Source organism: Rhipicephalus microplus, chromosome 7 (assembly GCF_043290135.1).
Source record: "Rhipicephalus microplus isolate Deutch F79 chromosome 7, USDA_Rmic, whole genome shotgun sequence".
NCBI lineage: Eukaryota > Metazoa > Arthropoda > Arachnida > Ixodida > Ixodidae > Rhipicephalus > Rhipicephalus microplus.
In genome coordinates, this window is record NC_134706.1 from 41,686,121 (window position 1) to 41,710,335 (window position 24,215).

At 46.5% G+C, this 24,215-nt stretch overlaps 1 long non-coding RNA gene across 1 annotated transcript; it reads left to right on the top strand.

Moving 5' to 3' along the window:
- Nucleotides 1-591: 591 nt before the first annotated feature.
- LOC142767431 (uncharacterized) lies at nt 592-3,723 on the top strand. Its single transcript, XR_012884875.1, has 3 exons — nt 592-865; nt 2,189-2,274; nt 2,639-3,723. It is a non-coding gene; the product is annotated as an uncharacterized LOC142767431 (long non-coding RNA).
- Nucleotides 3,724-24,215: the final 20,492 nt, after the last annotated feature.

Here is a 24,215-nt window from a genome sequence, read left to right on the forward strand (position 1 = left end):
ACTGCCTTTGCTACAGGTGCTTAGCTAGCTCATTGGGCAACCATATGGAATTATGTGCTGATCATGTGGTCAGCAAAAAGTTTGTTATAACAACCTCGGCACGTTTCGTGGTGCATGACAAGCCTTCTAAACATCAGCTACTGTGGATTAATTTGTTCCAGCTTCGACTACGCATTCAGTGTTTGGGGCACCATACGCGGAATCGCCTGACACAGACAATGCAAAAAGAAATTTCTCTGGAAAAAGGTGTAGCGATGCTCTCCCGCTAATGCCACCGAGGACGAAATAATTATTGTTTCTGGCCATTCCATGGTGCACTTTGTTTTGCGCAAGTTTTGCTTCACTATTTTTCGCCCACTGCAATCGCATTCCGTCAAAATACTCAAAGAACCCGAGGCTGGTAAATAACCTGCGTCGCTGTGCGACTGGCTGGAAGGAGAGTGGCCGTTTACAAGGAGTCATTCCGCGTTGAACGGCCGTCCGCCGTATGCGCCATAGCGTTTGCCTTTCGGCGCCGTCCTGGCGGGTTTCCCGCTCCTCCCCCTTCCCCCCCAACCCGGCCAGCGTTGCTCCCACAACGGCGGCGTAGATAAGCGAAGAGTTGCGTCACCGAACACCTGCGTCGACAGCTGCGGCGCCGCCACGCCGCCGCCAGTGCCTCCTCCTTCTCTCTCTCAGTGTTGCCCTCTCTGTCTCATCAGTCTTTCAAATGCGTTGCGTTGGTCGGGGGTCTTGGTCGCTGTGTGTGTTCTAGCGAACAGGCGCATATTCAATGGTGGTCACGCATGACACCGTGTTCGAAGTGACGCTCGGATTAAGGAATATTCATGGAGTGGGGGACACGGACAACGTGGGCCTGTTAACGGTGAGTGTACTGTTTTCGTAGGTAGTAATCATACAGCGCTAGGTGGGCGCCTGCAGCAGCTCTGCCGAAGTAGGCTGCCAGCCATTTACAACAGCATGCGTTCGCGGGCCTGTTGCAGATGCCCGATTAAACGTGGGACTTAACGAGTTCACACTGCTATGCGCGATGTTGTGTAAGTGCCTGCATCACTCATACAGTGAGTGATGTGATCACTTAACAAGGGCGGGATTAGTTGCTGATCGCACATTGTCTCTACACTGCGCAAAGTGATTGATATTGTTTTAAGATGTGCTTTGGGCTACATCGTAATAACATTTCTATTAATACTCAAATGTGCAACGTGCTTCTGTAGGTGTAAGTGCAAAAAAAGAAAGACAAAGCAAAAATTATGTACAGAGGCGCACTGTACGAAATGGCTTTTTTTTTTTTTTTGCTTAAAGACGGTATAGTTGGAGGTGCTGATATGCCGCGATGCTCCCAGCACGTGCGCCTCGGTCTTTTAAGCTATTTAGGACAAGTGCCACCAGCAACAGGGAAAGATCTAGCAGACTTCCAAAGGCGCGTTGTTGTGGCCATCGCCGTGCGTTGTTTTCCCTCGTTTCTGTTTGCTGTTTTCGTGCTTCGCTTTCATCTGCGATAATGTTCGGCGTTATAACAGAATCGAGAGAGTATACGTGACTGTTGGAGCTATGTGCGGTTGCTCTAGCATAAGTCATGGCTGCTGCAACGTAGTCGGCGTCCGCGCGCGTTGGTGTCGTTCGAGCGCTCTTACTTGCGTGATTGTGTTTAACTGAGTATTTAGGCACGGGTTACGTTTGTAAATCTCGTAGTCAATAATCGCTAATAGCGTGCCCCTGATTGCCATCAGAGGATGGGCTTGGTTGTCGAAATATGCCAGACGCTTTTTCTGAAAGCAAGCTTTAAATTTTTTTTTAAAAGAAGTACTTTCATACGTGCAAGGCAGTGCCTATTGCAGGCCCGCAACTCTTTAAAAACTGGACGAGCTATCACATCTTTTATCAAATTACAATGAATTAAGATGATTGAATTATAGATGACGAATTTCTGTGCTAGATTAGGTGCACAAAACACATGTTCGCAGCCCTACGTCTAGAAAGCAGGCAAATAGGAAGCACAGCGTCAAATTTGGATTAGATTCCATTGACGGAGCGTCTTGTGAGAGTAGAAAGAACGAGAAAATTGTTCATTTTTGATGCCCTTATAGAGGCAGTCAGAATTGCACTGATTGGTGACTTGTAACAATTCCTCAGATTGTTAGAGGCGTGATTTAAGTAAGTAAATCTTTTGCTTTTTTTTTTGCAGACCTCTTCGCTAGTGCCACGCCCAAGATCATTTGTTCTCATGTAAAAGAGAAAGCAGAGATGTCTTCACTGTTTGTACATGAAGAGGTAAGTTTCTTGTGCGTTTTGCTTAATGCTACATGTTCTAAACGTTGTACTTTAAGAATTGTTTTTCACACTGGCTCACTACCCTAGAAGGAATTTGATTCTTAAGTGAGTTCAGGCTTTCGTAAGTGCCATTTTTGAGCTGTAGTCTGACACTTCACCTGATTTCGGGAATTCGCTGTATGCTGGAAAACTCTTATCTTTATCATACGAAATTATTGGAATGTATAGGTTGTATGCTTCGAGTTCAGTGTAATGTCAATTACACGCCATTTCGAAGGATACACACTACACATTCTTTATATATGGTGCTGCCAGAACAGCACGAAAATTTTTTTATGAGAAGTCATATTTGCTCTTATTACAGGATGAGAGGGTGCCGCTGACGTCCTGCGTAGTCTACCCTGGACCCAGCCTAGAGCAAGCCTACTTCCTGAACCTCCTCATGGATAACCGAAAAATCTTCCGTGTCAGTAATGACGAAGAAGGAAGGAGTGACAGCACTGATGAGTTGATTTTTTTTTATTTTCAACATTGTCTACGGCCGCAAGGCCTTTAACAACCACCGTGATTGAGCGGCTTTTTCTCGGCGTGAGTTTGGAGTTTATCAAAGAAGTTGTTCAGGCAGTACGACGCTGAAAATTTTAGTGTCACAATGCCTGAACAACTTCTTCTAGTGTGGTCATGGTAGATGAACAAATATTGTTATTTGTGTAAGTTATTTTGCTTAAATATAGCTGGACCATTCCATGCCAAACGTCCCAGCCACTTTGGCGACCATCTGAATTGTATTTGAAAAAAAAAAAATGTGCTGACTTACTGCGTTGAAAACAGTGAACTGCTAGAATACTTCAGCGAGAAAAAAAGTTTTGTTCATGTGGCTGGCTTATAACTTCCTGGCGTAATGCCGTCTGTGTGCTGTTTGTGGAAAATTTTGTTTTAAAACTACCGCTTATTTTTTCTAAAGCAAATTCGGTCTACCTGTTAAGTAAATGTGCTTCTGTAAGGTATTTGAAGCTCAATAATAATAGTGCAATTTTTTTGCCACATTCGCTTCCAAGAATAAAGCCAAAATGTGTTATGTTTGCATTTTTTATTGCAATATTGCACTTTGTATGAATATCTGAGCAGTGAATACTTACTCCACAGAAGGTATATTCTGAGGAAAAAATATCTTTATACCTCTCAAGCTGCTGAAATATACGAGAAAATATCACGAATTTCACAAAATCGTGAATTTTGTACGTATTGAGATGCAATTTGCTCCATGTTGTGATACAATGAAAACTCATCATTATACCTAAACTGTAAGAAAATGAAATTCTTTTCTGTAATAAAAATCTTGTCGCAAAAAGGACAGGAAAGAGCGCTGTCAACTGAATTTTATTGAAGGTGCTACAAGCGTTTTTATACTGAGCACAAGACCAGGGCTCATCTGCAACAACACATGTGTGACCATGACAAAATCATTTTAACCGAGAAAAGAAGACTCTTTTTCGGAAAAGATAAATTAAGGTGTACTGATGCATTGATCCTTGGCCTTCCTGATAAAGAGTTCTAAAATTTCTCATTTTTCTGCTTGCTTTTTTTTCAAAAACCGTGTTTTATGAAACCTAGGACTACACTTACATTCTTTACGGTGTCTGGCCATGAGACTACTATAGCCCTTCTTAACATTTGAAGCATGCTGTCTTGCTTGATCATTGAAGCATTGCCCAGTTTGTCCTATGTTTACTTTTCCACGTGTTAGCGGTATCTCATACACATTAGATTGGCATTCAGTAAACCTATTCTAGTGACGAATGGTGCAAGATTGACTATTCCTGTTGCTGTAAGTACATGCACTTTTGAAAGCTTGCAAGGGGTGGAAAACAACAATGTCATATCTGCTGGCTCTTTTCCTAAAATTGTGAGACACCTTATGTACGTAGTACCATGTGACATGCAAAGGTGATTGGTCATTCTCTGTTTCTTTTGGTCCTGTTTCCTTTAACTTTACTTTCTGCAGGAGGGTTTCGCAAACAAGTGTGATGATGCTGTTGGGGTATTGGCTGGTGCTATCAGCCCAGGAGTGCTAAGAATGTTCTGCCTTTTGATAGTGGGCATTCAAAATTAATAGAAAGAGGAATTGATACCACATGTATTCAGGCCACCCTTCAGAAGTCATGTTAGCACAAGGGTGAGGTCAGGCTTAAAAACCAGATTAAAAGACTAAAAGATGCTGGGTATCCCAACAGAATCTTCACACCCGTTTGCAAAACCCTCCTGCAGAAAGTAAAGTTAAAGAAGACAGGACCAACAAAAAACAATGACCAAAACCTTTGCATGTTATACCACATCACGTGTCTCGCAACTAGAAAAATAGCCAGCAGATATGATATTAGCGTGTTGTTTTCCACCCCTTGCAAGCTTTCAAAAGTGTGTGTACTAAACAGCAACAGGAATAGTCAATCTTGCCCCATTCGTCACGAGAATAGGTTTACTTAATGCCAATTTAACGTTTGTAGAAATATTTTTTATCAGGTAAACCAATGATCAGTGCATCACTACGCGTTCACTTATCCTTTCCGAGAGGGAGTATTCTTTTCACAGTTAAAATTATTTTGTAGTGCTCACACGTGTCGTCGCGCATGAACACGGTTCTTGTACTCCGTTTAAAAGCGCTCGTAGCACATTCATTAAATTCAGTTGACAGTCTGTGCTCTTTCCTGTCCTTTCTGTCTCTTCCTGAAGTTGTCGCGCTGTGACTAGCACACAACCACGATGAACCAACTCTCCCAAATTAAGCTCTTGTTACGTAACACATAGACCAAGTTTCGTATGGAAAGAAGGAGCGGTGCTTTTAAAATAAAATTTTTCACATACAACACCTAGACGGCATTCCAGAAAGTTCAGAAGGCAGCCACGTGACCAAATATTTTTCCTCTCCTAAATATTCCAGAAGTTCACTATTTTCAATGCAGCACGAGTTTTTCGAATACATTTGAGATGGTTGCCAAAATGGCTGGGACATTTGGCATAAAGTGACCCAGCTGTGTCATTAGCCATAATTATGCATTACCTCTTTTGTTTTTTGTGTGTCCTGACTCAGTTTTGTGTTCGTTTTTAGCATATTGTGTTTCTGATCATTGTATTGGTTTCTTAAGTATTCGCTAAAGTTATATGTGCGAAAACCCGTATATGTTTGCATGTACATCATTTCTCATAACCAATTGTTATACATCCAGGAATACAAAGCTTAAACCACTGTGATTGTATACATTTGAAAACACTATCCATATATATTTTTGTGTGCATCACTTCTTGGGAGCGATTGTGTACATGAAGGCGTATATAGTGAAATCATGGTGATTGTATATATTTGAAAGAATCATAAGTATATATTTGCCTGTATTTCATTCCTATTAACCGATTGTGTACACGAAGGAGTATTAAACTGGAAACCACTGGGATTGTAGATACTTGAAAGAATTATAGGGATATATTAGTGTGTATTTCATTTGTAGTCTCTATGTACTTGAAGCAGTATACTAAACTGAAACCAGTGTAATTGTATGTTGCAAAGAATTGTCAATAAAGTGAAACTGAAAAAATATAATAAACATTTGAAGTGTTGCATGTGTAGTGTACGTATACATGAACGTATATCTGGTGAAAAAGTTGTGTGGCAGAAGAAAAGTTTGTTTTATTTGCCTATTAAATAAACGCAATATGCAAGGGCAGCAAGGCTTCATTTTCTGTAACGCACATTATGCATATACACTGAAGTATATATATAGATCCAGCACAAGTTCATACACGATTGTACGCGTTTATATTTTTGCCCACACGCAATGAATGGAGCTCGACAGGTGGTGCACCATCGATAATCAGGACCACTTTCTTCAAGTAGTGTTTAATAAGTGCATGCTGATATCTAGGTGGCAGTATTCGCCACCCCTGCCATGGGCACTCAACACCCTTGTGCACCCTTCTCGCACCCTCCTCAGAGGGTGCTAAAAAAGTGATGGACATCGAAGGCACCCTTCCTTAAGCGTGTTTTTTTAACACCCTACAGTTTTTTTACATGTACACCCTATTCTAAGGGTGCATGGTAAAGCACCCTTTTTGGAAGGTGCTGAATTAACACCCTTAGGGTGTCGTCCACGGGACAAGCTCATTTACACCCTTCTGGGTGTAAAAATTTTTACTGTGTACGCTTGCTCTCGGCTCTCGAGAGACATGGATTAGCAAGCTCGACGGACGTTTTCGTGTCATGCTGGTGTACAGTCGCATTTTTTGGGGGGAGTGAACACAGGAGCACGTGGCTTGCAGCACTACTAGTGCCGTTTGGTGACATGTCACAGTATCTGCGCGCATGCGTGAGCAGGGTAGCTTCCATTCGAGCGCATCACGTCACCGTTGTGCTCGTTTGTCGTCTGCTAACTGATTTTCGGCATCCTTGGTGATTTTATTATTATGGCTACTAAAGGTTAGATGCTTTCGCTTCAATCGGCGCATTTACTATGCCTGCCATGTCACTTGGTTTTTCGTCTTTTTCTAGCGTTCTTGTAGTCGTACAACGAAAAAGCAAATGAACACAATTACCCGAACGGTCGTTTGGTGTACGTTCCACGAAAGATGAATTACTTTAAGGAAGATGTATCAGTAGTCTAGAATAGCTTACCTCAATGTTATGTTAGTATTTTGTCATATTCCCCTTTCAAAAATAAGAGCACTTCCGCCATTCTGGAAGGTTGTGGGGAGTTCAGCGCTGGCACTCGAAGATTCTTCCGCTCTTGCCGAACCTTCAGTTTCAGACTCGAGAGGAACGTCTTTTTCTGTATCCGTGAACTGCAGTGGGGATATGTGATGCTTAGTGCACTGAATATTCGCAATCTGTGCGCCACTAACAATAGGAGAACAACAACAACAGCAACTGTGCGGCTGGAAATCCTAACGGTTGGGCGATGCTGCATGGCACAATTGTCACGACAAAGGGACCGACGCTGCGAGTGTTCTCGTTTTCTAAGGACAACCGAAGAACGAAATGGGAGTACATCGTTCGTCAAGCTGACGTCGACATCCGTTTTCTTCGTGACCCGAAGGTACGTGTGTCCAAAACATACTTTAAGTCATTTCAATTACCTAATCACCACCATGTTCTGTTCTTCCTCCCAAGTAAAGGTGTTGTGTGCTTCCGACTTTTTGGTGTAAGCCCTGGCATTGAAATATTAAACGCGCATGGTAGTATATTTTGAGAACAAGCGTTTTGACTTTGGGGCTGGTTATCATTTTGCTATTTGTGATTAGCGCCGCGGACATGTATTATTCTGTTCACTTGGTTGTTAAAATGAAATGAATGACACAATGTATTGATTTTAGATAGATATGTGGCGTTTACCGTCACAAAACCACCATATGAATAGGAGAGACGTCATAGTGGAGGGCTAGAGAAATTTCTGCCACCTGGGGTTCTTTAACGTGCACACAAATCTGAGAACACGGGCCTGCAATGTTTCCGCCTCCATCAGAAATGCAGCCGCCGCAGCCGGGGTTTGATCCCGCAACCTGCGGGTCACCAGCAGAGTATTTTAGCCACTATACCACCGCGGCAGGGCAATGCATCGGTTTTGTGCATAATATTTTTTTGTTTGTATTCATACCAGTTTATTGCGGTGAGCACATTAGCATAACATATTTCTTGAAACTTTAATGCGTGTAGACACTTACGATGAAGCGCTTTCTGAATTGGTTTTCAGTTGTCATTTTTACTACAAGCAAGAATATTTAAGAACCACTACCAAAAATATACCGATCCAAGAACCGGCAGGGAAGTAGAAGCACCCATGAGGACTACATGGTTTAATGTAGACCCAGTACTAAAATTTTTTTTTTCAGGACCCAAGTTCTATGATTGACTACGCATCACTACGAGAGTGCCCAGAGCATAAGAAGGAGCGGCGTTTCTTGTGTCGGCCAGAAGATTTGTTTGTCAAACGAAAGATTTTGTTTTCTCTTGCAATGGTCCTGACCCTGATTATGTGCTGAATAACATACTTGTGGCAGCAGCACAAACTCTCCTCAATAACTACATGTCTACCAAGACAGATGTTCGAAAGAGTACAAATAAAACTGCAGAAACTTTCCGAATGAGTAGGATCAGTTCCTATGCAGGCTCTACATAGCGTGTGTGTGTGTGTGTGTGTGTGTGTGTGTGTGTGTGTGTGTGTGTGTGTGTGTGTGTGTGTGTGTGTGTGTGTGTGTGTGTGTGTGTGTGTAAATAAATAAGTAATGAATTAAATTTCTCCTATTTATTTCTTCACTTTGTTCGTGCATCAAATATCACTCTTTTAGATCGATCACACGTTCGATAGCGTACAATCTTCGACTTTTTTGTGAAAGACATGACTAGCACGTAAATCTGTACATGCTTTGAAGAGCAATACATTGCTTAAACCAGCACCATTTTTTACCCAAAAAGGCAGAATAAAGCTATTGAGCGTGTAAAACTTACTTCCAACGCTTTATCTTTTACCGGGAGACGATGGTGGCAACGGATTCACTGCCAGCCGTACGAGCGCTCTTTCGGGCAAAAAAAGTGACGTCATGGTGGCAGTGAGCAGGCCTGATAGTATAGATGGCATTGATTAGGCGCCCTTTTTCTCCATTTTGAGCCTTCCATTCGTTGCAATCCAAGGTATTTCTCGTTTTATTATCTCCGCGGGAGATAACAAAACTGCCGAGAAAGATCTTTTAAAGTTGGTTTTCGGCACTGCTTCGGTTAACCGACTTCCTCACACGGGAGTGATCGCAGCCTATACAACAGGTTAGTGAAGCTTGCCCTATTCCACCCTCTCCCCGAAAGTGTGCTGTGGGTCATAGCGCTGTGGAAATTCTAGGTCGATGCTCGCACATTAACCTTAGAATCACGCTCGACTGTACACTGTCAAATTTTATGAAGGGGAGAAGGCAAGTGCGTGGTCTTCACACTCTAGCGGTAAAGAACTGGGGAAGTAACACCATCCTTTTCTCTTTGCCGCCGCGTGCAGTCGGTGGGCTTCTCCACAGAAAAGGGCCGACTCGCTCGGTTTCCCAGTTTTTCCCGGCCACTTGAGTTCGGCTCGTGGGCGCATGGTTCTTTTTATAGTCCCAGAAAAACAATCGGGAACTCCTAGACATCAAGAGTCGTTCGCACACTTAATTGCAGTTCAGCCATCGAAAAATGCCCGGGTGCTGCGCTTCAACCAGCGGAAAACAGGCAAAACCTTCTTGCTGTTCCCAGAGGAAAAAATGACGCCAAGCGACGGGCTGTGCAGCTGCGCAGAATAGGTTCCGTCGTCTTTGTGAGGTAAGCATTTTATTTAAAATCGTCAAACGTTGTTTCGAGAAATGATCGCGTTTGCCCGGCGCTAGAGCAGCGTGTTTCGCGCGGTTGCCATCGAGGGCTCATGAGCAATAACATTGCCGTCTTTATTTGGGTTTGCCGTAGCATTGACGCTGTAGGGCTCGCATGTAGCATTGAATGCGTTATGAAAACTGACTGCTACTCATGCACTTCAATAACTTTCTATTGGGTTCGCTTTTGATTTTTGGCGCTGTTTTACACGCATGTGGTTCTTTTTATGTATGTGTGCTGGCACGTGGTCGCTTGCCGCGCGTTCAAGCAAGAACGAGAGCAACCAAAACTTCTTTTCGCGTCATGTAGTGGCGAGCAAAACAACCAGTCATTGGTGGTAAGGAAACAGCGGCAAGATTGCAACCACCTCCTTATTCAAGACGGTTATGCAAGAATCCGGGCCCGGATTCTTGCAAAATAGACTTTTAAATAAATCATCACCGTTGTTCTCAAACTAGCTTGGCTGTGTTTCGTTATATTTATGGCGCTTGGCTCATGTTCACAGATTTTATTGCTAGTTAGTTATTTTTGGTATTTTGACCTGGAAAGAATTATCATGACGTTACTACGACATAAGTAACACGGTGTTATAACATCACTGCATTCCGCGACGCCGTTGTTTGGTTAAAGCTGAAGTGAAGTGAGCTTTATCGCCACATCGATACTAACCATGTTTAAACAGGAAAGACAGTGGGATTAAAGCTGCATATAAGCGGCTTGACTGGTCCCTCCAATAAGAGCAGCAGCAACATTACCAAAACTTCTCACTTGTCTCACTTGAGGTTGACTACTCATGGAGAGAGAGACAGAAAGCAAAAAGAGGAAAGGCAAGGAGGTTAACCAGAAGGGTATCCAGTTCACTATCCTTCGCTGGAATTAAGAAAATGGGAATCAAAAAGAGAAAGATAAGGAAACAAGAAGCGCACTGCACATTCAAAGAAGTACACTCAGTCAGTCACTGAGGCCGAAGGTTTTCTGACCGACGTTGTGTGGGCGTTCAGGAATGCGACTGAGAAATCGCGGCCTCTGATAGTCAACGAGAGCGCTGGTTCCCCACGATTTGCCTGAAAAATATCAGAACATTTCCTTGACGCTACCATCGCTTCTCAACACAATATTTCTGCCTTTGAGTAAGCTAAATACTTCGACTGCCCGAACTGCCCTGAAATTGCTCGAGGTTCTCGATGCAGTGTTTTCAGAATTTCAGTAATCCACGCGAATCGACTGCTCGTGGGGGCAACACAACACCATGTGAAGTTTAAAGTGCTCGTTGTGTCCCTGATCCCGGAGGCAATACGAAACCAAGTTAGACGTAGAAATATTTCAGAGTTAATGAGAGGGTCTAATAATCCTCAGAGAGGAATAAGGAATATAGCTCTCACTTTCAAGTCGCTGTAGTTGAATGCATAAGCAATTCTGTGAGTCATATTTTTATCGTACATCTAGGTTACTTCCTTAACCAAGACGGTATACCTTCGGATCAGTCGTCTTATCGCCTAATGCCGCTTTTTGCTCTTGAAATTTGACTTTAAAGTCTAGTTTTTGTGACCACTTATTTATATATGAGAACAACTACGGAAGAGTGATCATTCTTCAATTGCGCATTTCTTCAGTCCTACGGAAAAGTAACGTGAAGTATTTTCAAGCTATCCAGCAAACGACGCCAGCGACATATATTTTACATATAGCAAGCACTGAAAAAAAAGGCAAATTTTGTGCATAAAAACGATAAAGAGGTTGAAGTTGAACGGTGATGTAGACGAAGTGGCATGCCGACAAATCCATCCTCGTCTATCGTCTTTTCTTCGCTAGGTGATTACTGTATTCAACGAAAGAAAGAAAAGAAGAAAAAAATTCGTGGCAATATAAATTTCACTAAGCACATCATCCCTAAAACTCGCCTATCCCGGGAACCAGGAAATAATTGGGCAAAGCAGCGCCGAGCTCGCGAAAGCACGTCGCTCGGATTATGTCTTTCCCCTCGTCGTCAGCGCCACATCCTTCGCAAGCCGACACCATTACATAAATATGCTGACGTCAACCCGCGAACTTTAATAAGAAGGATCATGTGTACCGTATATGAAGAAGTAACGCAAAACCGGATGCTCCTTAAATGAGCCTTATCACCGGTCCTGTTACCAGTTACGAACACCCAGCTAGAGAACGCTTTTTTTAGGGACGAAGCTCCTTGCGTCATTGGTCGTATGTACCGTGTCGTTGCATTGTAGTAGCCAGTTCTCGTTTAGTCCTTACAACGTCCACTGGATGGCGGTACTTGTATATTATAAATATCTCATTAAAAGACGAGGGATGGCAGTACTTGAAGTGTTCACTAGACGAACGGATGGATGGACGTACGGTCAGACGCTCAGATAGATGGATATACAGACATACAGATGAACGCATGGACGGACGGACAAACAGAAGTACGAATAGACGCACGGACAGACAGACAGACAGACAGACAGACAGACAGACAGACAGACAGCCGGACGGACGGAAGACGGATGCATGGATGGACGCATGGCCGGTCGCACGGACGGAAACAAGAACGAACAAACGGACGGAAGCACGGACGGACTGATGGACGCTTCGCCACACTCATCATCATTCACTCCGTGGATATGCTATGATTTTTAAAAGGCTTCAGCATGACTCATCGGGGCTTCTAACTTTACAGGCGAGCCTGTGAGCTTCCAAACAAACTTTGAACACAATAGTGTTAGAGAACTCGTGTCGCAGAAATTCCGCCGTCGGCGTTGGCCCCGTTGGTTGAGAGCCAAAGTCGTCCGTGAGCGAAAAAGCTCATTACAGAGATCGCCACGGGAATCCTCTACTTGTCCACGCGCACGCGCGCAATCACACTTGTGTCGTGTGTTCAATCTTTCTCAGTCCTGTTTTTCGCGCTGTTCCTCTGACTATCACGTACCAACTGGCCCTTCAGAAACCGTTCTACACTGATGGCGAATTCCACTGGTAGATCCGGAGCGGCCGCCGAAATCCTGGAGCGAGTACTCGGATTGCACCAAGCCAAATCTGCGAGTGGAACACGTGAATGCCCCGCCTGAGGTCACGCCGCAAGTTGTTTGCACATACGTCACTAAACCATTCCTGAAAACTTCTTCAACATAGCTGATTATCTTCGGTCGAGACTTCGGCCATTGTAAAGGGTATGAGGTTGATGATGGCATCCTACCGCTGCCACCAGTTGTTAAGGGTTTGAGGCCAATGGTAGGTTCGGCACGTTTTCTTTAGGGTAGCTGGCTCCCCGCCATCGTCCGCATAACCGATCTTCGCCAGTGAGGGGACGCGTTAATACAGATAGAACGATGGTTTATTTACATGGTAGTTGAAAGATGGAGCTGTGCAGACATTCAGCAGATAATCAGCTATGTACTAAGATTCGGTCCATTATTTCACGATTATTTCAAAATGCTTCGGCTTTTATAGCCCGTTGATTCTTTACACGGCAGTGCGGAGAAGTCAGTGACCACTGTTGCCGCAAGTCAGGTGACGTGATGTCTCAGTGGTCCACCCACCAGAAAAGGTGCAGATCGAAATTGGGCCACTCGTTAGAAGAAGAACGTGGGTGAAAACGTCCAATGGTCACCACGAGTGCACCACATCATGACGCACCCGGCCCACGCCTTGAAGGCACAGCAGGGCGGGGGAATAGAGTCCGGAGAGGGAAAGTTGAGCTCCTCCAGGGAGATGGCCGCTCACACTAACGTCACTAGCGGTCCGTGGCTGCTTTCAGCTGCAGGCTTCCAGAACTCTCTGGAACGTGGCAGTCCAAACGCTTGATCCCTGAGAACGGCTTCTTCGACGCCTTCCCAAGCTTCCGGACTGTCGGTTCTTTTGTGGCAATTTCGCGTCGGCGACGACAGCCGAGTCGAGAGGTTGACTCTAAGAGAACTACTACAGTGGCTCCATCCCACGCTGTTCGAACCCGTTCAACAAAAGGGTTGTCTCGCGAAGCTTTCGTTGAGACCCGACCACTACCTGAAACCTCTGCAGGACAGCGTCTAGCCGACTGGGCGCCGATGGGCTTAAAAGCCGCCTAGCAGACCGGCTTACGCACAATAGCGCCTGCCCAGACAAACAGCCGGGCCAAACGTAACACCATGCACACGGCGGGAGAGCACGTGCGGCTCGTCTTCGCTGCTGGTATTGCTGCTTTCGCTGTCGCTCAAAGCGAGAAGCAAAGCGGCAGCACGTTTAGCAGCATCAAACAGTGCCATTTCAGAAATGTAAACCCGCGCACAGGGCACCACCTCAAGAAAGAAAAGAAAAATCGCTCAAGGCAGATGCAGGCAACAGCGCTGCCCGACTGTGCTGGAAATGACGGCAACGCATTCCCGGAGTTGGGGGAACGCCAGGTGGCGCAGAACGGAGCAGTCCGGGGTCTTTGGGCTCCCGCTTCAGCAAATGATTTTTGTGGTTTTTCGTGTGCTGTGCCTCAAGATCTTGCTACGAGTCGACTCATAAGCTGCCAAGGTTCACGTCGGTAGCGGACTTTCACCGGTAGGTTCATTTTTGAGCATTTTTCGGACTTTTACGCCACCGACCACGCCTCGCGTGCTTACCAAACGCCGAGTTGGCGTCTGCCGGGCAGGACGCGCCCTTCCTTGGACGCGCCCTTCGTTCCACCTGCTGAGCCAATATGCTGGACGGTGCTGCTGTTATTATGGACGGTGATGAACTCCCTCCGGAAGAGTTTGGAGAGGAACACGGCTGGCGTTCCGCCGCGGTGAAGAAAAGCTCGAGGCGCACGAACGCCAGTGCTACAGAGCGTGCCACGGCATGCTGCGAGAATGCCAGGGGCAATTTCAGTGCTACAAGAAAAGCTCTACACTTGAAGAATCAAGTTATCAAATCATCGAGAATGCCTCGACTGCCTAGCGAGCACTGGAAGATTATCGTCCGTCCAAGGGGTGGCTTGGATGTTGAGAAGGCGGGCTCAGCTAGACTTGGCCGGGCAATCGCAGAGGCGGCTGGAATTGTACCCACGCTCATCAGTCAGGACATTGTCTGCCCGAATGCAACGCAAAATATCATAGTTATTAGCACGGCGTCCCGTGCGAACGCTGACTCTTACCTCAGGATGAGCTGCCTTACATTGGGAATGAAGAAGTATGACATCAACACTTACGAGGCTGCCCCGCATGAGACCTGCAAGGGGGTCATCCGTAAGATTGACGCATCGGAGAGCCAGACGGAGCTGGAGAGGAGCATCCTTACTGAAAGAAACCCCACGGCTCTGGGAGTCAGACGTATTAAGAACACTGAGACGGTGGTTATTGTCTTCGATGGCTACAAAGTTCCCAACTTCATTTATTTCGGCACAGCGCTGGTCAGATGCTCGCTTTACCATCGGCAGCATGACTGCTGCTATGCCTGTGGCAGACTCGGGCACAGGGCGGACGTCTGTCCGACACCGGACGAAGCTGTGTGCAAGAGGTGCGGAATCAACAACCCTGATGAGAACCATCAATGTTCCCCGACCTGTGGATTCTGTGGCGGCCCACACGCCACGACGGATAAAAGTTGCCAGCAAAGGTTTCAGCTTCCATTTATTGTGCGAAGGCGGCGAAGAGAGCGCCGTGCGGAATCAGAGCGTCGTAGTCAGCAAACGGTACCTGCTAACGCCGACGAGGGTGTGAGCCAGCCTGCACACCGCAACTCCAGTTCAAACAGTCGTTCTGCTGCAACTGGGGTGGACAGCCGTGACTCATCGCAACAGGCAAGCAGTCGGTCCAGATCCAGATCTCGGTCCAGAAGTCGCTCCCAAGGCCAGCGAAAGGGAACTTCGTCTAAAGGCCGAGCCAAGTCCCGGTCCAGAGATCGTCGTCGGTCCCAATCCAGAGGCCCATCGCACTCGAGGAGCCAGTCCAGGGACCCGCATGGCACAGTCCGTTTCCAAAGCCCACCCCAACCGGAGATGCAGGGCGGCTCCTGGGCTGACCGGGTGCGCAGCGGAGGAGGTGAAAAGGTAACGGGAGGCACTGCGCCAGAGCATGGTCTAGCGGAGCTAAATCAGCTTAGGAAGGAGAATGCCGAAATGCGCAGCATTATTGAGTCGCTGAGAGCCGAAATGGCTGAGCTTAGACGTGTCAGTACATCTCAAGCTACTCTGGCATCTGCTTCTCCGTGTGTAGGTTCTCCCTCTCCTCAACCCATGGAGGTTCCCATGGTCGTGGAAGCGGGCCCCTCGGGTAACCCAGCCAAGCGTAAGGCTGCGACTTCAGCCGAGAATGTGCAGGCTAGAGCTAAATCTGAAATTAAGGAGACTCTAAATTCAATTTGCCTTGAGATTCACAAACTTAATGAGCGTTTCTCGGCGGTCGATCAACGTCTCACAGTTATGGATCAGAAAATAGATATTCAACATGCCAGAATTCAATGTGTGGAGAATCAATTACAGAACGCCGGCCTTATGGTGCAGAGCCCCAATATCAGGGGAGCAGCTCGGATTCACCCGGATTTCTTTCCAGAGGGAACGCCTTTATCGGCGCCCATTCCCATGAGTATCCCCAGTTCGAATAGTACAGTTGCTTCTGTACAGAACCTGACGGCAGGGTCAGGGAGCACCTCCAATGATCAAGATGGCCTCGCACGCTGAATTTCGTATATGGCAATGGGACTGCAGGGGGATCCTCAGTAAAAGGGCCACCCTGCAGCAATTTGTCCGCTCTCACAGCGAGAAGCCGCAAGTGATCCTACTGCAGGAGACGCTGTCTGATAGTGTAACCCTCCCGGGGTACAAGGCACATGCAGTTAAAGGGGAAGGCAGAGGGATTGCCACGTTAGTCAGCAACAAGTTCACCTTTGTGACACATGATCTAGGGGTAAGACCTAATAAAACGGAGCTCTCCTTAGTTGAGGTCATTCCGAGTTCTTCCAACCTTTCCAGCATTTTTATACTGAACATATATAGTAGCCCTAGTGATCATAGGCAGCGTTTTAGGACGATCATAGCTAAGGCAACCAGAATGGCTGGGCTCTCTCCTCTGGTTGTGGCGGGGGATTTTAACTCGCCTTTCCGGGCGTGGAACTACCCGTATGATTCAGCTAAAGGCAGGAGCTTGTGGCAGGAGACGGGAGATGCGGATCTCTCGTTAATTACGGACCCGATGTTTCCTACTAGGCGCGGCACATCCACCACCAGGGACTCCACCCCGGACCTAGCTTTCGTGAAAAATGCTGGCTCGGTAGGTTGGGAAAATCTTCTGACGGATTTAGGCAGTGATCATTATATTACAGTTACTAAATTACAGATGGAGGCAAAATCTAAAAGAAAGTTTACTTACGTGGATTGGGATAAATTTCGGGAGTCACGCAGCGCTCGAGCGGAACAGGGGGAAATCCCGGTCTCTCTGGGGCAATGGACAGAGATGCTGCTGCAGGACGTTAGAGCGGTTACCAGAACCATTGAGACAGAGGTACAGACAAACAAAATGGACAGTCGGCTTGCGCATTTACTGGAGGCAAAGCAGTCGCTATTGGCCAGATGGAAGGGTCAGAGACTTAATCGTAGGCTTCGGAAAAAGATAGCAGAGTTAAATACACAAATCGAAGAACATTGCAAAAACTTGTCGAGGCAGCAGTGGGATGAAATTTGTAATTGAGTCGATGGACAAATGCGAACCAGAGGTAAATGGAATCTTTTAAAACACTTGCTTGACGAGTCGGGCACTAAATCTAATCAGAGGGGGGTCCTTGCTAGAATACTTCATCTTGCCCAAAAATCCTCCTCGGGCGCGGAGCTATTGGGGCAGCTTGCTGAGAAGTATCTACCGCTAGCAGTTGATTCCATGCAAGCCTATCCGGGGTATATGGGAACACCTTGTGCCCATTTGGATGAACCCTTCACCATCAGCGATGTGCGACGTGCCCTGCACGAACTTAATGGCCGATCGGCACCGGGTCCAGATAAGGTCACCAACAAAGCGCTTCGGAATTTGGAAGATGACTCTGTTGAATTTCTTACTGATGAGATTAATAGGATTTGGAAGGGAGGTGACATCCCGGAACAATGGAAGTTGGCCAAGGTGATCCTCATTCCCAAGCCCGGTAAAGCACCAAGTTTGGACAATCTGCGCCCCATCTCTCTCACGTCATGCGTGGGAAAGGTGGTGGAACACGTTGTCCAGAACCGAATCGCGGACTACATAGAGCACAATGATCTCTTCCCTCACTACCTTATTGGCTTTAGGCCAGGCCTCTGTACGCAGGATGCTATGAAAATCATTAAGTGTCAAATTTTAGATAATCATACCAGAGACACCAGGGCGATCCTAGGCTTGGATATAAAAAAAGCGTTTGATAATGTCCGCCATGATTCTATTTTAGATGCGATCTCAAGTCTCAACCTAGGTTCCTCATTTCATGCGTTTGTCAGATCCTTCCTGTGTGGTCGAAAAGCCATACTTAAAGTTGGAGATCTAGAATCGGATGTGCAAGCGCTGGGAAATAGGGGCACCCCGCAGGGATCTGTTCTATCACCCTTACTTTTTAACATCGTCATGGCTGGTCTCTCGAGGCAGCTTTCTGGAATTTCAGATGTTGGTCATACAATTTATGCCGATGATATCACCATTTGGTGTAGAGGAGGAAGTGATGGCACTGTAGAGGCGGCCCTGCAAGAGGCCATCGACACTACCGAGAGTTTTCTGGAAGACACAGGCCTTTCTTGCTCTCCGGAAAAGTCTGAGCTTCTCCTCTATAAACCGGTCAGGAGGGGCCGTCGACCGCGAGGCTGGGTGCCGCCCCTAGAAAATGACATCCACTTACGTACCAAAAGTGGACGATCAATCCCCAAAGTCGCTTCCATTCGGATTTTAGGTATGACGCTAGAAGCAACGGGCACCAACACCATCACGATTAAAAGGTTGGAAAAAAAGACAGACAGTGTTATTAGGCTCATAAGACGGGTGGCTAACCGAAGGACAGGACTATCAGAGGACAACTTGGTCAGGCTTATACATGCTTTTCTGCTGTGTCATTTTGCATATGTGGCGGCAATGCATGTCTGGAAGAGAATGGAAAGGGACAAGCTTAATGCAATGATCAGGAGAGCTGTAAAGAATGCCCTTGGGCTCCCCAACTACACCCACACCAATCGTCTCCTGCAGTTGGGAATTCATAATACATTGGAGGAAATTGCGGAAGCACAAGAAAGAACACAGGTAATTAGGCTGTCTGGCTCAAAAGCGGGGAGGATGATTCTCGCAGAAATGGGTATTCCACCAGCTCAGATTGAGGCTCTGTACCAAGGGTTGACGAGGGATCAGAAGGAAAACATCATTGTCTCGCCTGCCCCGCGGAGCATGCATCCCCAACGTAATGTTGGAAGGAGGAGAGCGCGCGCTCGGGCCCTTCTTCGCCAAGTTGCGGATCTTGACGGGGGGGCCTGTTTCGTGGACGCGGCGCAATATGATGGCCAGAGAGACCGATTCACGGTAGTGGCAATCAACCACAAAGGCATTACAATTAATGCGGCGTCGGTATGCGCCAGAACTGCCAATGCAGCTGAGCAGGTTGCCATCGCCTTGGCTCTTTTAGATCAGCGTAATGAACACATATTTAGCGATTCTAGAGCTGCCATTCGTGCCTTCAGTGTTGGAGCTGTGTGCAAAGAGGCCAAAAATATACTCGGTGATAAGTTGCTTACAACCCATACCATTACATGGTTCCCAGCTCATATGGGAAACATGGACGGAGGGATCATAAATCTCAATGAGTTGGCCCACTCCAGGGCGCGAGGGTTAGCTGTCCGCGGCCATGGAGGACCTTTGGGTCGAACTGGAGATTTCGTAAACAGGGATCCGCCAACTACATATAATGAAATAACCCAACATTTCGCTATGGATAGGAGAATCTTTCCACCTCCACATGCGAAGCTAAATAGAGCGCAGGCGCTTACATTGCGATTACTTCAAACAGAAACGTACCCTAACCCTGCCTTTCTTCACAAGCTTTATCCTGATGTTTATTTAACCAACTCGTGTACAAAATGTGGCGGTTTAGCCACCTTACACCACATGCTCTGGGAGTGCCCTTCGGTACGTGGCACCGATACAGCATCGTCCAGAAAGTGGGACTCCGCTCTCCGGAGCCCAGACATAACATCGCAACTTTGGGCTGTCCAGAGGGCCCACGATGCGGCGCTAGGGCTCGGCCTTACTGTCCCATCGTGGGAGCGGCCCGCCGTGTGCTAGGGCGCACGCCTTCGGACTTGTCAATAAAGTTTTTCCAAACCAAACCAATTCCCGGAGTTCCGGCGAAATCTGTCCCTGCAAGACGGAGCACGCGGAACGTTCCGTCATGGAGTGAGTTGCTCCTTATCTGCCAGTGGAACATGCGAACTTGCTCCGAACTACCAGCGGAATGCAGATTCTCGGCCGTGCCGCAAGAAAACTTGCTCCCGCTCGACGAGAGGAATTCGCCATGAAAAAGCCGCGCATTCGAAAAAAAAACGAAAGTGCTCAAGGTCACGAGACATGGGTGACGTAGTATCTTTGCCCTGCCCCCCCCTCTCCCCCCCCCCCTGCTTAGCTTCCAGCGCTTTCGTCAGGACGAGAGAAGATAGAATGCAATTGCAGCATGCGACAAACCTTTGTAACTCCACTCGGACTGGACGGATTCCTAAATTTTTTGCGTCGTTGAATTCGTGCGGCAATAAGCGCTTCCAGTGAATTCATTGCATTGTTACTTAAAAAAGTGCTTCAGGGCACCCTTAAAGCATTTTGTTCGACAGGTGTCACGACAAAAACGAGCCCATTCGGTGATCTGTAGGCGCATTTGGGAGGCCTCGAACTACGTCGAAAAAGGCCGGAATAGTGCAGCCATCGCCGCTAAAAACCCACAGGAAGTTTCAAACAGCTAAACAAATAGACAACTGTATCCATCTAGTGGAAAACATATTATGCCTTTCCAGAGGCGTTCATCAAGCAAAAAGCAAAGGCTAAATAATTTGCTGCCATCTGTGAGGCATTTTGACTCTCTTTATGGCCTCCGAGATGGCGAGCGCGTGCCGTGTATCTTGGATGTAAGGCGATTCTTGCTTTAGATCAAAAACCTGTATGTACCATTCGCGCGCGCGCTGATACAATCTACTGTGTGCGTGTGTGTGCGTGCGTGCGTTTGTGTATGTAACAAAACATGTTAATAAGAATACACTTAGCGGTTACAGGGCGCACTAGGGGCCGAATTTTGCTGTCGCGTTCAAGGGTCAGAGGCGAAGCTTAAGGGTCCCCCAAATTTATTGAAACCCTTCATGAAGCGTATCAGAGAAAAAAAATACAAATGCTTCACAGCATGTCACCGTTTTCTTTTAAAGGCGATAGCTTTTCTTCGGATACTTCAACGCAGATATTTTGGTGTGTGTGTGTGTGTGTGTGTGTGTGTGTGTGTGTGTGTGTGTGTGTGTGTGTGTGTGTGTGTGTGTGTGTGTGTGTGTGTGTGTGTGTGTGTGTGTGTGTGTGTTTCTCTGTCTGTAACCCGACACAGAATAAAGGAGAAAGTTCAACTCGTTCTTCAACGACCAGCCATTTTAATCTGGTTTCTGCGTTTATGGTGCTGATATTGTCAATAAAAAAAATATTTCGCATAATTTCACGCTGAAGCAGCACGGTGTCAATAAGTAGTGTCTTACCCTATTTATAAAATGCATAGATACGTAATTCTAATGACCGCGGCGGTTATTACACTGCGCTGGCTATGCGACGCTATGACCGAATAAAGGGGCGTTTCCAACGCTTCACTAAGTCTACATGGCGCTGCCACCTACCTTTGACTTTGCCTTCTAGAAAAACTTCGTTTCTTCAAATTACTGCTAGATGACGTACACATCTCACGCAACCTAGACAGCCTCGATACCTCGACGCACGCGCCCTCGCTGAGCGGAGGAGCGGGCATAGAGGCACTCCAACGCAGCGCCTACACGCCAGTTTTCTCACGCAGAACGTCAAACGAACCTGTTATTCTCTCTCTCCAGAAATAAGAGTCTTGAATTTTGTTAGTGAGGCACGCAGATATGCCCCCAACTTTTTTTTCTTTTAGGAAGGTCAGTAAAACGTCAAAAAGCAGCTCATGAGAAGATTTTGAATGAGGTTAATGTTGTTGCATAGTGCGTTGGTGCGGAACGCAAGAGGAAGCGTGTTTCGCGATCTTTTTCACTACGCGTCAAAATGCCAGAAATTGTATTTTTATTTTTTTTAGTCTTCATTCTGGTGCACCAGATCCTCATTGCGACTTCGTATTCCGACGTGGGAAAAAAGCCTCTCAACCAGCGTTGGTTTAGAAATCTTTTTGGCGGACTTGAGAGGTACAAGCGCGCACCCTTTTTGTTCTGTCCCTATTTTTTGTTCCTCGATGGAATACGCATCTTGTTGTATTTTTGACTTGCTTGCTTGATTCCGTGCTGAACGGTTGTGTCGCCCGCGATCTCCTGACGCCCTATAGCTCTCGCTGATCAGTGCTTCGTCCTCGGACTTCTTCATCCCTTTCCGTCACACTTCCTATCTCTTTTCTCCCCATTCTTCACTCGTGTGTGGCGAGTGCTCCGTCTTTTATATCTTTCTCTTTCTACTATTCCTTCTTTAACCTCCTAACCCTTTCTCTTATGAGGAGCTGAGCCGTGTCGCCAACTTGGCAGACAGAAATTAGCTCCTTTCTCCTTTCCTTTAAGAACCACTTTTTGTATTTGAGGCAGCGTTGCTTTCTTTAGGGAATGCCATCCCCTCTATTTTTTTTGGGGGGGGGGGGGAACGCCCCAGTAGAGAATGGCTTCAAAGAATTTGGAAGTCACACTGCGGAAGGAACGGCACGAAGCAACAAATTTTATGCGCGCTGCACAGGCCCAAGGAAAGACTCCCGAACATAACACACAGGTGTCCACTGAACGAGCTCAAAATGTAAGAGTTGTTACTTGAAGTAGCCCCTAACTTCGGCTCTTCTAACAATAAGTTCACTATTTAACTGACGTGGCCGTTGCTGTGTGCACAGACATCTGCGCAAACTATAGTTGAACACCGACATTGCGCTTACAGCACAAGACGTACAAAATTCCCCTTAAAACATAAGCGCGCGAGGACCGGTGACTACGAGGTGCATGCCTATGCACACGTTGGTGCCGCACACCAGAACTTCGGTGAAACACCAGAGAGCTTTGGAATACGTGACCAAAGAAATTTGCAATAGTCCGTCAAGCTACTGCTCGCGTTCTCCGCTGACGTCAATTCTGGCCATGAAAATAAGACCAGATTTGGGTCTATATATATTTGACACATTTTCCTCGGGCTGAAATTACCGCAGAAACCAGCCTATTTTTTCTTCTATGAAAATCATCGAGGGCACAATAGGATCGGGACCCGGGTTCCTTGCGTGCCAGCCCAGTATTCTATACGACTGAGTTACGCCGGTGCTTGGAACTCAGTGGCAAACAGACCCTAGGCACGCTGCATGTGAGGACAGAAATCGCATTAATGTGTGTAATAAAGCATTTCAGAACAACCAAAAAACAACCAGGCATCAAAGAATGCGAATTGCATACCTAGTAGGTCATCAAAAAGCCGAATCTATAAATTAAGCTGGAGGCGCAATTCTTGATCGTTGTGAACAACTGCATAAAAAATCGCTCTAAATTTTTTTGCAATTGTGTAGCAGGAACCACGATTTACCTAATACTAACGGATGATGACATAATGAATGCCTGCGGAAAAATTATGAATTATGGTGTAGTGTGTACCCTGCAAATGTGTTTGTAGCAGTTACTCACAGTGTATTAAAAGGCTCTGAAAGGCTGTTCTTCCAGCTCTCGCTGTGACTGTGCTGCGCGTTCCACGCAGGTCTGGTGGTTTTTTATTGCCATATCATTCTTGTTTCACGTGTTCGTTTAGAGCTACACGGCTTGCACCCGCGTCATTACAAGGCACTGCTTGCAGTGAATCGGTCATTAGGCTCAACAGCGGTTAAAGATTATTCAGCGCTGCCTCAGCATACCACGTGAGATTCTTTACCAACTATGTTATATGCGCCGTTGTAGCCGCTCTAACTATTTCGATCGCTGCGAAAGAAAGAAGCAACCCACTAGTACGAGCTTTTTTTTTTAATAACGAAGGGTACTGAAGGCCACTGCGAGCATACGGAAATGCTCTGCGTTAACTCTCGGAGGACATCGCTGCTGCACATGAGGCGTATGAATTTTGACGAAGGAAATCGCAACGTTTGTGTATGTGGCGCGAGAATTGTAGTCGGCAAGCGAAAAACAGAGGATATATGAAGACACTAATTTGACGCGGGCGCTAATTTTGGCTTTTGGCTTTTTCGCGCTAATTGCGCAAAAAACCCATTCACGTTCTTGAACGAGACCAACTGGTACTGGGTGGCATCTCTACGTCTCTGCTCTTTCGCTACGACGGGCTTTCGGCGTGGGCGGTCCGCAATTGATAACGTTATAGACCTGGTCTCATCTGTTCAGCATCAAAAAAGTCTGAAACGTTTATCTGCGGCGTTGTTCTTGGACGTGAAAGGTGCATACGATAACGTATCACATGAAGTCATT